This window comes from Phragmites australis, chromosome 2 (genome assembly GCF_958298935.1).
Source record: "Phragmites australis chromosome 2, lpPhrAust1.1, whole genome shotgun sequence".
Lineage (NCBI taxonomy): Eukaryota > Viridiplantae > Streptophyta > Magnoliopsida > Poales > Poaceae > Phragmites > Phragmites australis.
Window position 1 is genome coordinate 18,989,034 of NC_084922.1, and position 13,305 is coordinate 19,002,338.

The window sequence follows — 13,305 nt, forward strand, 5'->3', positions numbered from 1 at the left end:
TGGTTGTTTTCTTGCGAACATTTAAATACATGATCCTTGGAGTCGGACTAATTATAAGTTGTCAATTATGGATTAAGTCTTACGAGTACCTTCGTACTCAGCTGCTCTATAGGTTTTGCAGGTGAGGAGAAGTTGGTCTTTGGCTACTTCACGCCTGCCGAGGGTGGTGGCGGGTATGAGTAGTACATCCTACTTAGTTGGCGTGCTTTTGTGATGGAGCCTAAGGGCATGTGACTCTATCCTACTTTTGTTGTATAGTTTTAGTCTTCAGGCGTAGTTTCTTTTGCAGGTTAGGAGTTGAGCATATTTTAGTCTCCTCCTAGCTCTCTTTTGTTGTAAATTGTAATAACTTGCTAAATCCTTAAGAATTTGTAATGTAATTTAATTACTTTTTTTTTCTTAAGCTGTGTTGTGATGCTATATGTTGTAAAGGCATGTGTTCCGATCCTAGAAGTAAATACGTGTCGGGACTACCGGAATGGCATTCTGGTTGATCATCGAGGTTGTGATTGTAAATAATGATCCTCCTGGTGATTAACGGAAAGGGTTTCTGAGTCGTAGCCATTTGTACATGAACCTAATAGGTCACACACTTAATGGGTTGGAACAAAACATGTGAATTGGATTCATATATGGATTTTAATTGGATTGTGATCCATGAGAAGTTAGAATCCTAATGGGCTTCCAACGTGGGAGCCCATTGGCGAGCTTTATATAAGGAGAGGCGTGGGTAGGGCGTGTACAGGTTGAGCCACTGTGAAACCCTAGCCACAGCCTTCCACACAATCTCCCAAAACCCTAGCCGCGCGTGCGGTGCTAGCACATCAGCACTCGACATTTCTGCCCAGTATGTGTAGATACCGCAGAGGCGCTACTGCTATTGTGGCGCTGACTTCTTGGTCAAGGAGCACGACCACCTCTAACACCCTGATTTTCAGAATTTACAACTTTTTAAAATTTTCCAAGATTATTGAATAGCTTCAACAGTAGTATAGGTTTAAAACCTATTTTCTTAGTCAATCAATCAATATAGGTTATTATTTTGTGTGCATTGCATGCTGAGTTTTGTTAGGAGCCAGGTAAATGCATTAGAGTTTTTTTTCTTTTTGGTGTTTTGAGTGAAAAAGATTTTGAAAAGGTTTTTGCAAAACTCAGTTGTGAATAAGTTAAGGATCATAATGGTTGGAATTCAAAATCTTTGAATTCATTATCTATTGAATCCTTAATTATACCTAATCCTTCTCTAGTTCAATTCAAATCTTATCCAAATCCTTGTTTAAAGCCAATCTCTTCTCTTTCTCAAATTCTACCCAAATCCAAATTCAAATTCCTTATCTACTCCTATTCTTGTTCAACCTTAATTTTTCGTTTCTCTTAAATTCACTCTGAATTCAATTCAAATTCAAACCCTATTCAAATTTCTCTGCAAAAGTTTCTTTTCTAAATTCTAGATATACCAAAAGTGTCTTTGGGCTCAATCTTGCTAAAGTCAAAACCCTTAGCCAAGTCTTCTAGATGGCCCAACAAAGGATCCACGGAATCTGTAAATTTTCGAGGAGTCCTAGACATCCTCATTTTGTATGACGTTTCGGAGTTCAAAACGGCCTCAAATGCAAATCTTGACAATACCAAAGATATAGGTCTCGTCGAGAGCTTCAATTTGAACCTATGGAAATTCTCTTTTGGATAATGGAGCTAGAAGTTATGACCCTCGAAATCAGTGCTGCGTAGATAAGTCCGAGTTCAAATAGTTTATCTTGTGGCGCATTTTTGGAAACATAGATGACGTTTTTAGAAGTTCCAATGACTACCAAAGTTGTAGATATTTTCTAGTACTACAATTTAGACTCAAGAAAAGTCCAATTTGTAGTCCGGACGATGGAGATATCATCCTTAGAATAGAGAGCTGCGAAAAAGGAAATTGTAACCGACTCGAACTCTAATCCGATTCGTGTTCGGTTTGGACTCCACCTTAATCAGCCACCCCTAGCCCTATAAATATGAGTTGCATGCCCTCTCCTACCCTTATTCCATGCCATCAAACCCTAGAAGTCGCTGCTGCCATGTCTTTGCGTCGCTGGAGCACCGCCGTTCGCCGGAGTTGCCGCCGCCGCCCGTGATGCGCTACGTCGTCTTCTCCGCGAATCCTCCTTCCTCGACCGGAGCAAGGTGAGGACCCCTTATTCTCCTCCCTTACTACTATTTTAGCATCATATTAAGTCTCTAGCCAAGTCCTAGCCTCGGCCAAAACCCGATCTATGCCACCACGATTGTCGTCGTCGCGGACAGTCGCGGTGTAGCCGATTGGTATCGATGTTCCCGGCCATCTAGTGCACCGTTTGCCATGCCCTTTCACCAGCACATGTAAAATGATGTTTTCCACACCCTTACCAACCAGTTCGGCCAGTAGAGCAACCAAACCATCGAAATCAAGGTCAACATACCCGTTGTCCGGTTTTTGGACATGTTCTGCGTACGCATCGGATTTGCATTCGCGTTCCTTGTCAATCCGAAAGCTATATGGATGCACCAACTGCATGACGGCGTGTCCCTTGGAATCTTCTACGTGACCCTAGGAGCCCATCCACATTTGTGCAGCGACACGACCAGGACACCATTGCCAACCACAGCACGTCACAGCCATCGCTCGTCTCATCTCCATTGATCGTTCTTCCTCTCATTGGATGATCTACCCAAAACTATGTCGTAGCATTGTGTTCCCGGGATATATGAACATATTTATTCAAACAGTTTCTCAAATTTCATAGCCAATTTCCTGGAACACGAGCGTCTTCGTTCCTGCATCTGTTCACGATCACCATCAAACCTAGAAGCAGTCATCGCTATTTTGCCGCTACCTCAGATGACCCCTTTCAATACCAACCATATCGCTGAGTTAGTCTTTCCGCATTCTATGCCATGCTTCCCTCGTTTCACTAAAATACCACTGAAGCCCGACATCGATGTCTGTGGCCACGTGCCCGATCGTCATCTTCGATGAAACCCGAACCACCACCGCTACATAGAGTCACTGGTATTATCCTTAACCTAGAAGCGCAACCTTTGGCCTTTTTGATCCATCATGGGTGATCGATACTAGACCTCAGCATGCCAAGTCAGCACGACATCATGCTTATTAGCCTAGTCAGCAAAGTCTAGTCTTCCCTAAACTTCTTGAATCTTGCACAATGACGTTGTCAAGCCTAGCGCAAGGATTGCACAATAAACTCTTTTCCCATAAGAAGATAGTTCCGGTAAATCAGTATTTCCTTTTCAGCCTAATCCATCTCCTGAAAGCTCATTCTCTTTTCATCTTAACTCCGATTTAGGCGATTCTTGCATCTAAATATTTCTAAAATTATCCCTATCCAAACATAGTATTTTTAAAGTGTTTTAATGATGTTTCGTATGTTGTTCTTAGTGTTTTCCTTTGTGTTGTTTATCGGTAGTTCTCGTGATTAGTCGATAACGTTCCGGAGCAGTTAGAGGGACTTCAAGACTAAGATTTCGACAACACTGAGCAGCATTGGGTAAAAGGCAAGTGTCCTTGATCATCTTGAACCTATGATTTAAACTGTTTTGTTTTACAAAATTGCATACAGTGTGTGTCAATATGATGGGTAGTCACCTATGTTAGGGTTCCCTAGATTTTCTCTTACCATCCCTTGAAACCTAGATGGTTTATGGTTAGGTACCTTTGGTGGGTAGATTGTTTAGCCATGTTTTTGGGATTTTGGGAAGTGTCATAATCTTGACTAATGAACATATGCAACAATAGAGGTTAATTCGTTAATGGTCTAGCAACATGGAACCTTAGGCCTTGAGCAAAGTGGTTTTGATGGTTGTCATGGTCATGATGTTGGTTTAGTTTTTTCTCAAGTAACCTAAGTAAGGACCGATTCGTGGAGCGACAACCGAAGAAATATCGTACCAACCACAAGAACTGGTATGGGACAGGCCTAGCCTACTAATTAGTGGATTCTAGTTTTGTGTGTGCCAAATGGAAGAGTGGTTGTGTGGGGACGACAAAGGCCAGAACCATTTGGTTAGTGGTATGAGATGTGTAGTGAAAGGGAAGGGTGAAAACTTTCTGGAGCTACAAGGCGTAAAAGGGGGCTTTTGGGTGGTGTGAATGCTACTTTGACAGCGGTGAAACCTAGCGGGTATGCACATACTGGATGAAACTTTGTAACGGCTTTGAAGTGACTTTCCGGGCGACACACCACTGGCGTGTGTTTAGTGTCTAGCTAACACGGCAACATGGAAATAATGACTTGTGGGGAAAGCTGGACAACCTCTGCAGGGTGTAAAAATGTTATAACAGCCGTGCTCACGGTTATGAGAGACATGGATCCTCACATGGTTAGTGGGTTGTGGGTTGTGATTATGGGTTGTGATTATGGGTTGTGGTTATAGTTCTAGTACAGGGAGTACTAGATGGTTGTAGTTTTGGTTATAGTACAGGGAGTACTAGACAGTTATGGTATGCAAGGTGGGGAGCCTTGTATACTGGGTGTTGGATTCTATGGGTTACATTTACTTAATAATTGTTTAATGCTTTTTGAGTCCAAATATCTTTTCACTCGCATTTACGCAAATATACCATGTTTTAGTCTATTCTTGATATAAGCCTGCATATCATTATTTTTCCCACACTTGCTGAGCGCATCATGTGCTCACACTTGTTATTTTCCCTATGCCATGCGACATGTATGCTGCTACTCAGTGAGTGAAGATGTTAAAGACTATCAAGGTGAGGTTTTGACGTTCTAGGCACGTGTCTCCTGGTCGGTTGCCTGCGGTGTTGTTGGGCACCAGTGCTTCTGTTCCGCTACAGATATCTTCGTAGGAGACAATATATGTCAATTGCTGTAAGAGTTTAACGTTTATTCTATAAAATTATTGATTTTGTTACTTCACCTGTGACGTCCTTATGTGTGTTGAACATCCTAGGCACACATAAGCCGCATCTGGTTTTCTTCGTTAAAACCGAGTGTGACACCACCTACTGGGAGTTGGTCGAGGAGCACGACCACTTGCTCAGATTTGGTCGAGGAGCATGAACACCTATGTAGGGTTGGTCGCAGATCTGATCGAGAAGCTGCTTGTCATGTCCCAAATTCTTAATCACGTATTTAAGCAAAATCATGCTTCTTAAACATTAAGCTTAATTTTGCGTAATGGTAATTCAGAACGTTAATGCACTTTTTTTAAAATCATTTGGATGAGAGAAGAAAATTAGGGAAGAAAATAATAGAAATTACATTGGAAATACTCATTTTCTCTAACATGTGGGCCCCACTAGCGGCCCCAACATCCCACCCACCAAATGGGGCAGCCCCACCTGCTCCCTCTCTCTCCTCCCTCACTCCCCACGTGCCCACCAAGCTGCAGCAACAGCAGCTCCCCCCTTCTCACTCTCCCACTTAAGCTCACTCTCTCTTTTCTCCCAAAGTTGAGCTCAAGTGGAGGATTTAAGGTATGCATGTGATACCATTGCATTCTCTAGCTCATGACCTACTCATCTATCCAATCCATTTTTCATTTTTGTGGAAGAATCGAGTAGTTCTTGAAGTTCTTGGTGTTCTTGAGCTGTTTGGAGCAAAAATGGGGTTTTGGTCGAAAATGAGCTCTAGAGTCATATTGATAGTTGATGAGTAAGTTCCAGGACCCTTAGACTATCCCTAACATGTTCCCTTTAGGATTAGAAAAGATCGCAACTGGAATCAACCAAAATCCACTCAAGAACAGCATTTTTGGGCGGGCCCAGATATTCCGGACTCACCCAGAGACTCCGGGTTCAGCAGGAATAGTCCGTTGAATTATATTCAAAATTGGTTAGGGTTTAGGGTACGAGATTGGTTTAGAACCTTTTGGATAGGGCATATGCACGTTTAGGTAGCACAGAGTCAAATCAACCGAGGGAAAAATCGTGAAGAATCCAAGTCTGTATCACTCGGATAATCAAGTCAAACCTGGAGACTCTGGGTAGTTATGTGGTCGTGTAGCCAAGAGCTTCATTTGGAACCTCACTCGGAGTGTCCGGTACATCCCGGATAGTTCAGACCAACCCGGAGGTTCCGAGTTAAGTTAGAATAGTGGCTTACCGAGAGGCTTCACCGGAGGATGGCTCAGATACTCTGGAATCCGGATACTCCGGATTCACCCGGATACTCCGGGCCAGTCAAATAAAAAGGTAGCAACCGAGCACCTCTTCCAGAGGTTCACCCGGAGGGTCCAAACCCGGATACTCCGAACCAATCCGGATACTCCGGATGGCTGTTATTTTCTGGTTTTTGTTTAGATCATTTAGTATTGCATTGATTCACATATCTTATACTTCTAGCATGTTGTTAAGCATTGTGGCATGCCTTGTTGCATTCATTCATGCTCATCATTGCATGCGTTCTTGTTTAGCTAACAAGGAGTCGGAGTGGGAGGCTACCGTGGTTGAAGACAACTCCAATTTTCTGGATTTCGGCGAGTGTTACGTGGGTAACTATATGCAGCTACTTGAGCAGCAAGGCAAGCATATATCATATTGCACCTTTGTCAAATTGAATAAAATCTAAATATTGATAAACTATGCTTATGTATAGGTTTGCATGTATAGGGAGTCGATGTCAGGTTTTTATGAGTAGAATCTATGTTGATTGCATAATCCCTACCTTGAACTGTGCATCTGTATCCTTATAGCCTTGGTAACGTGGTAAATATCTAAGAGTCGATCGAAATGCTTAGCAATGCATAGGTCATCGGTAGAAGATGATCAATGGTTCAACCGTTGTTCGCGAGCTTAGGGCTTACTACTTGTTCACGTATATGGTTATGTGGATGTTGGTTGGATGAGTGGTGAGAATGAGACGAAATGTGGGTGGTGTTAGGGGTGACGTCTGCCTCGAAGGAAAGTCCTGGGGCAATTCAGGAGAGGAACCCGGGCACCGTAGACCGCTTGCATCGTTTAATGCCGATTTTCGGGGTAGTTGGCTTTAGCACTTACCTTACTCACCACATGCGATCTAAAGGTAAGGCGAGCCGAATACCTTCACAGTTGTGGCTTTGTGGGCCTGAACATCGACGGTGTGAGCGGGCGGGCTTGTAAGTGGTACTAGTTTGCTCTGGGAGTTGTTCTAGTACCGCTGCGCCGAGCGATGCACGATCCACACAGTTGGGGCTAGTTGGGAAAGGTTGACACGAATACCCCCTTGTGTGCACTTTAGCGGGTGACAAAAGCCGTATGGTCCTCGTGTCATGTGGGTCCAGGAGTATCCCACTGCATGGGGTATAAACAGTTCGAACTGTCACGCTCTCGATCATGAGCATGCTATTATTTCATTTGCACACAGTCGTAGAGTTCTCGTTTGTGGGTGATAGTTCGGATATGTGGCTGATGGTTCAGTTATTGTGGTGATGGATGAGTTTGTTTAGTTTACTTTTATGTTCAAGTACTTATGTTACATTTATGTTTAACTGGTTATTGCAGGGTAGAATGTTATGTTTGGTTAAGTATAGGTGCTCACACATATATGTCTAGGTTGCTTACCGCATATGTTTTATTTAACCTTATGGCCTGTCCTTGCTAACAGCTCTGAGCATAATCCTTAGAGTCGGAATATTATATATCCATATTGTGTAAGTCTTGCGAGTACCTTCGTACTCAGGGTGCTGCCCTTAAGTTGCTGCAGGTATTGCTATTGCTGTGGATGAGACTGTCTTTGGCTACTTTGTGCCTACCGATTAGGGTGGCAAGCAAGAGTAGTGCATCCTACTCTGAAGGTGGTGTGTTGAGATAGTGCCTAAGGGCATGTGGCACCGTTCTATTTTGTTATTCATAAGTTTAACTTTCTGCTGCGTAGTTCTTTTGTAGTTAGGAGTTGAGGGGTTTTGTCTCCTCCTAGCTCACTTTTGTTGTAAATTGTTGAAATCAGTTGCATGCTTAATACTTGTAATATAAATGTTTATTACTCGCTCTTTATTAAGCTATGTTGTGATGTACATGTTGGAAGGCATGTGTTCTGATCCTTGGGAACAAAACACGTGTCGGGATTACTAGATGATATTCTGGTTAATCATCAAGGTTGTGATTATGAATAATGATCCTCCTGGTGATTAATTAGAATATTATTTGGACAGTCCTCTACACTGCTCGAGGAGTTTGACGTGCACAAAGTTGGATCAGTCTACTCCAACTCTTCTTCCGCTGCACTGTGCATCGAGTGGTAACGATCTATGATCTCCTACTAGCATAATTTCCTAGGTGAATACGGTAGAAAATTTTTGTTTTAGGCTAGCGTAGCCTACCCGTTCCCCAACAAGAAGCATGCAATCGCTCTCTATGCTACAAAAGCTCATACTTAGATTCAAAACTCTAACAAATCACCTCTTGGTCATAACATGGTGAGGGTACAATCGTGACCTATGACGCCATGTCGAAAGTTGGTGTAAGCATCGAGATGCTATGCAATTCACTTAATATTTTGTTCGTTAGTGCTATGGATGTTATGAAGATTCCAAGGACAAGGATTGCACCCCATGAAGAAGTCTTTTCACAGCATCATCTGAGGCTCTTTGATTGCTCCTATCAGCCAAGTGTCGTTGACAATTACATTTGGTGCTTCCACTAATTTCCGAACAAAGAATATTCTATTTAATGTGGCCAACTTCAAGATTGCTTACATTCTATCCTCGGTCGTCCTGCATTGGCTATGTTCATGGCAATTGCTCACTATGCATACCAATGCTTGAAGATGCTAGGGCCTAGTGTGGTATCACAATCTAAGGAGACAAGATAATGGTGGTCAAGTGTGATAAAGAACCTATATATGGTAGAAATTACACCATCACATGAAGTTAATACCACGCTACTCTAGCATTATCCTAAGCACTCAAGGCCGAAGGTGGCACCAACTCCGAATGATGACATCAAGAGTGTACCACTCAACACAGCCAAACCAACTAACTATATTTGGATAGGCTCCACACTAGATTCCAAATAGGAACTCGTGCTCATCACCTTCCTCCAATGTAACTCGGACGTATTCGCGTGGCAACCATCTGATATGCATAAAATTACTAGGAAGGTGATCGATCACAGGCTAGTGGTTTGGCTTGGGACCAAGCCTGTTAAACAAAAACTATGCTGCTTTGTGGTAGATCATAAATAAGCTATTCAGGAAGAAATAAGTAAGCTCCTGAAGACGGGCATAATACGACAAGTTTTCCATCCTGAGTGGTTAGCAAACCCTGGGGTGGTAAAAAATCCAACGAAAAGTGATGTGTGTTTGTTCGATCTTCCGAAGGTAATATGATAAGTCGATTAGTAGAGTTTTGATGTTGATGATCCAAAGGCTCTGATCAAAACAGATCAAGAACCCTCCCAACCACTACACCACTACTCCGTGGTTATCAACCGTGCTAAGACGCGGTTGACCTCGCCAAGAAGGCTTTTCCTGCAAGCGAATCGAGAATACAAGCAAGAACAGATAGATGCAATCTGAATATTGCTAATTACCAATGAAGCACTCGAGTTTGGGGTTCAACAAATCGATAAACGATGAAGCTGTATTAAACAGAATAATCTAACTAAACTCAAGCCTAAACTATGATGGCTACTGTGTATATATAGGGGGGGTGAGGAGGTCGACCTAGGGTTGTGCAACCGTGAAGACAGGTGTGGACAACCTGGACTCCGACTCTAACACGATTACAAAACCCGACAGGGGTTCAAAACAGTGATGCAACACCTTATTTCTTTGACTCTAACTAAACTATAAGGAATATTTGGTTGATCTCATATCATTGGAATGGGCTCGTCGTACTCTTTCCAGAATGTCCAAGATTGCCTAAAACAGACTTCGTATGAGAGAGTTATGCCCGTTTTACTAACGTGTTGTCCTGGAACTCAACTTCGACCACGACCACAACTTCGACAATGACCATGACCACGACTTCGACTACGACCACGACTAGAGCTCAGCCTTGAGTCTGAGTAGACTTGGCCTTCTAGGAGTGACGTCCGAGTAAGGTTGTGGTGCTTCTCCACGTTCCTATGCAATAAAACATCACAAGAATTTAGTAGTAATCCATCCAAGAAAACATGAACAGCAAGGAACGAGTTCACCTGGTGGTCTAATTGGACCTTGTATGATTTGAGGATTATTGGTGGTATTGATCATATCCGAAGGAGCCATGAGCTCATCATCCTCACCCTCTTGAATTGGAGTCATCCTCGACTCAAGCTCATCTTCTTCTTCCAAATATGTCTTCAAATATGAAATGTTAAACATAGGACTAACCCCAAAATCTGTAGGTAGGTCCATTTTGTATGCATTGTCATTGATTTTCTTAATTATCTTAAATGATCCATCAACTCTAGATATCAACTTTGATTTTCTTAGTTCTGGAAACCTATCCTTCCTCAAATGCAACCAAACTAAATCACCAGGTTCTAATTTGATTTCCGTCTTACCTTTACTTCCAACAATCTTATACTTTTCAGTCATGCTCTCTATATTCTTTTTAGTTGTGTCATGCAACTTAAGAATAAACTCAGCACATTTCTTAGCATCTAAATTAAGTCTTTCACAAGTAGGCAAAGGTAGTAAATCAATAGGAGCACGAGGATTAAATCCATACACTACATGGAACGGACTTACCTTGGTGGTGGAGTCTACCGACCTATTGTAAGCAAATTCAATATGTGGTAACCACTCTTCCCACATCCTCAAGTTCTTCTTTAGAACTACTTGCAACATGGTCGATAATGTGTGGTTTACGACCTCTATTTGACCGTTCAGTTTGGGGATGACACGTAGTAGAAAATAGCAGCTTTGTCCCTAATTTATTCCAAAGTGATCTCCAAAAGTGACTCAAAAACTTTATGTCATGATCCGAGATGATAGTATTAGGCACTCCATGTAGCCGAACGATTTCCCTGAAAAACAAATCAGCTCTATTTGTAGCATCATCGCTCTTGTGACAAGATATAAAATGTGTCATTTTAGAGAATCGATCCACAACTACAAATATGATATCCCTCCCCCTTATTGTCTCAGGCAATCCTAAAACAAAATCCATAGAAATATCCTCCTAAGGTACAATAGGAACAGGAAGAGGCATGGAAAGGCTATGTGGATTTAAGCGAGACTTAGCTTTATTGCAAGTGGTGCAACGTGACACGTAGCGCTCGACATCACATCTCATCTTTGGCCAAAAGAAATGAATGGCTAGCACATCTGCAGTCTTCTTTGCTCTGAAATATGCCGTCAATCCTCCTCCATGCGCCTCCTTCAACAATAAAAGACGAATGGAGCTAGCAAAATCAGGGAGTTGGAGCAATGGAGCATGGGTAGGTTCCTCTTTCAACAACTAAAATGCTTTTTCTTGTGCAGGTCCCCATTTAAAAATTACTCATTTCTTTGTCAACTCGTTTAATGGAGCAGCAATGGTGCTGAAATCTCATACAAATCGTCGATAGAAACCCGCAAGACCATGAAAGCTTCATACTTGAGTAACAATCTCAGGAGTCAGCCAGCTTTGTATGGCTTTGATTTTTGCTTCATCCACCTCTATTCCCTGTGGAGTAATAACATAGCCAAGAAAAGAAACTTGATTCGTGCAAAAGGTGCACTTTTTGAGGTTATCGAATAAACGTGCATCTCTCAAAGCATTAAAAACAGCACGTAAATGATCAAAGTGTTGTTCTTGTGACTTGCTGTAAATCAAGATATCATCAAAATAAACCACCACAAATCTTCCAATGAAAGCACGTAAAACTTCGTTTATCAATCGCATGGAAGTGTTAGGTGCATTAGTTAACCCAAAAGGCATTACTAACCATTCACACAAACCAAACTTAGTTTTAAATGCATTCTCCCATTCATCTCCAATTTTCATTCTAATCTAGTTGTATCCGCTTCACAAGTCAATTTTAATGAAAATAATAGAACTACTCAATTCATCAAGCATGTCATCTAACCTAGGGATAGGGTGACGATATCTGATAGTAATATTATTTATGGCTCTACAATCAACACACATACGCCAACTACCATCTTTCATAGGAACTAAAAGAATGGGAACAACACAAGGGCTAAGACTTTCTCGTATATACCCGCGGTCCAAATGGTCTTGGACCTATCGCTGAATTTCCTTAGTCTCTTCCGGATTGGTCCTATATGCAACATGGTTTGGCAAAGTTGCTCCCGGAATCAAATCAATTTGATACTCAATCCCTTGAATAGGTGGTAATCCCGGGGGTACCTTAGCTAGAAATACATCCACAAACTCCTGAAAAAGGTTAGCAACAGCAGGAAGCAAAGAGGTAGATATATCCTCAAGTGAAACTAACGCATGTTTGCGTATCAAAGCATAGCATGGTTGCTCATTATCACAAATTTCAGCAAGGTTAGATTTAGTGGCAAGCATAACACACCCTTTCAGTTTAATTCCATCAGACTTAGAAGTTGTTGTTGCTTTCTCGTTTTTGGGCGGGAAAACTTTTTCTGCTACTTGCTGATTTTCAGATTCATTCTCAAGCTCTTTTCTCTTATTTTCAGCTATCTCTTGTTCACATTTCACAATTTCAGCAGGGGTTAAAGGTAGAAAATGTATTTTTCTTTCCTTTATGCATAAAAGTGTACTTATTACTTCTACCCTGATGTGTTGCATTAGTATCAAAGTTCCATGGTCGTCCTAGCAAAAGAGAGCATGCTTGCATAGGAACTACATCGAAATCAGCATAATCATGGTATGAACCAATAGAAAAATACACCCTAGCTATTTGCATTACCTTCACCTTACCACTGAATACGGTATGGATGAGGATGTGTTCTTGTCGGCAAAGAAAGTTTCTTGATCAAATCTGAACTTACCAAATTGTTGCAGCTTCTTCCATCAATAATAACTCGAACACGAAAGTCCTTGACTATGAGGAAAAATATGAAATAGATTATGGTGTTGTAATTGTTCTGCTTGCCACATTTGAGTACTTAACACTCGCTGTATAATGAGTGTCCTATAATTCTCCATAGCAGCTGAACTCAATTCTTCCTCTTGGTCGATATTCATCTCAAGTTCATCCTCTTTACCTGCAAGATTAGCTGCAAGAGCATATTCATCCTCAATATCACTAGCACTTACATATCTACCGTCCTCTATTGCAATGTATGCTCGCTGACTTGGGCAATCCTTCATGACGTGGCCCATTCCCTTGCATCGGTGGCATACAATCCTGGTCGATCGACCTGTAGAGGCAACCGAAGAAGAGCTCTTGACTGGACCCTGGACACTTACGGATTTGCTTAC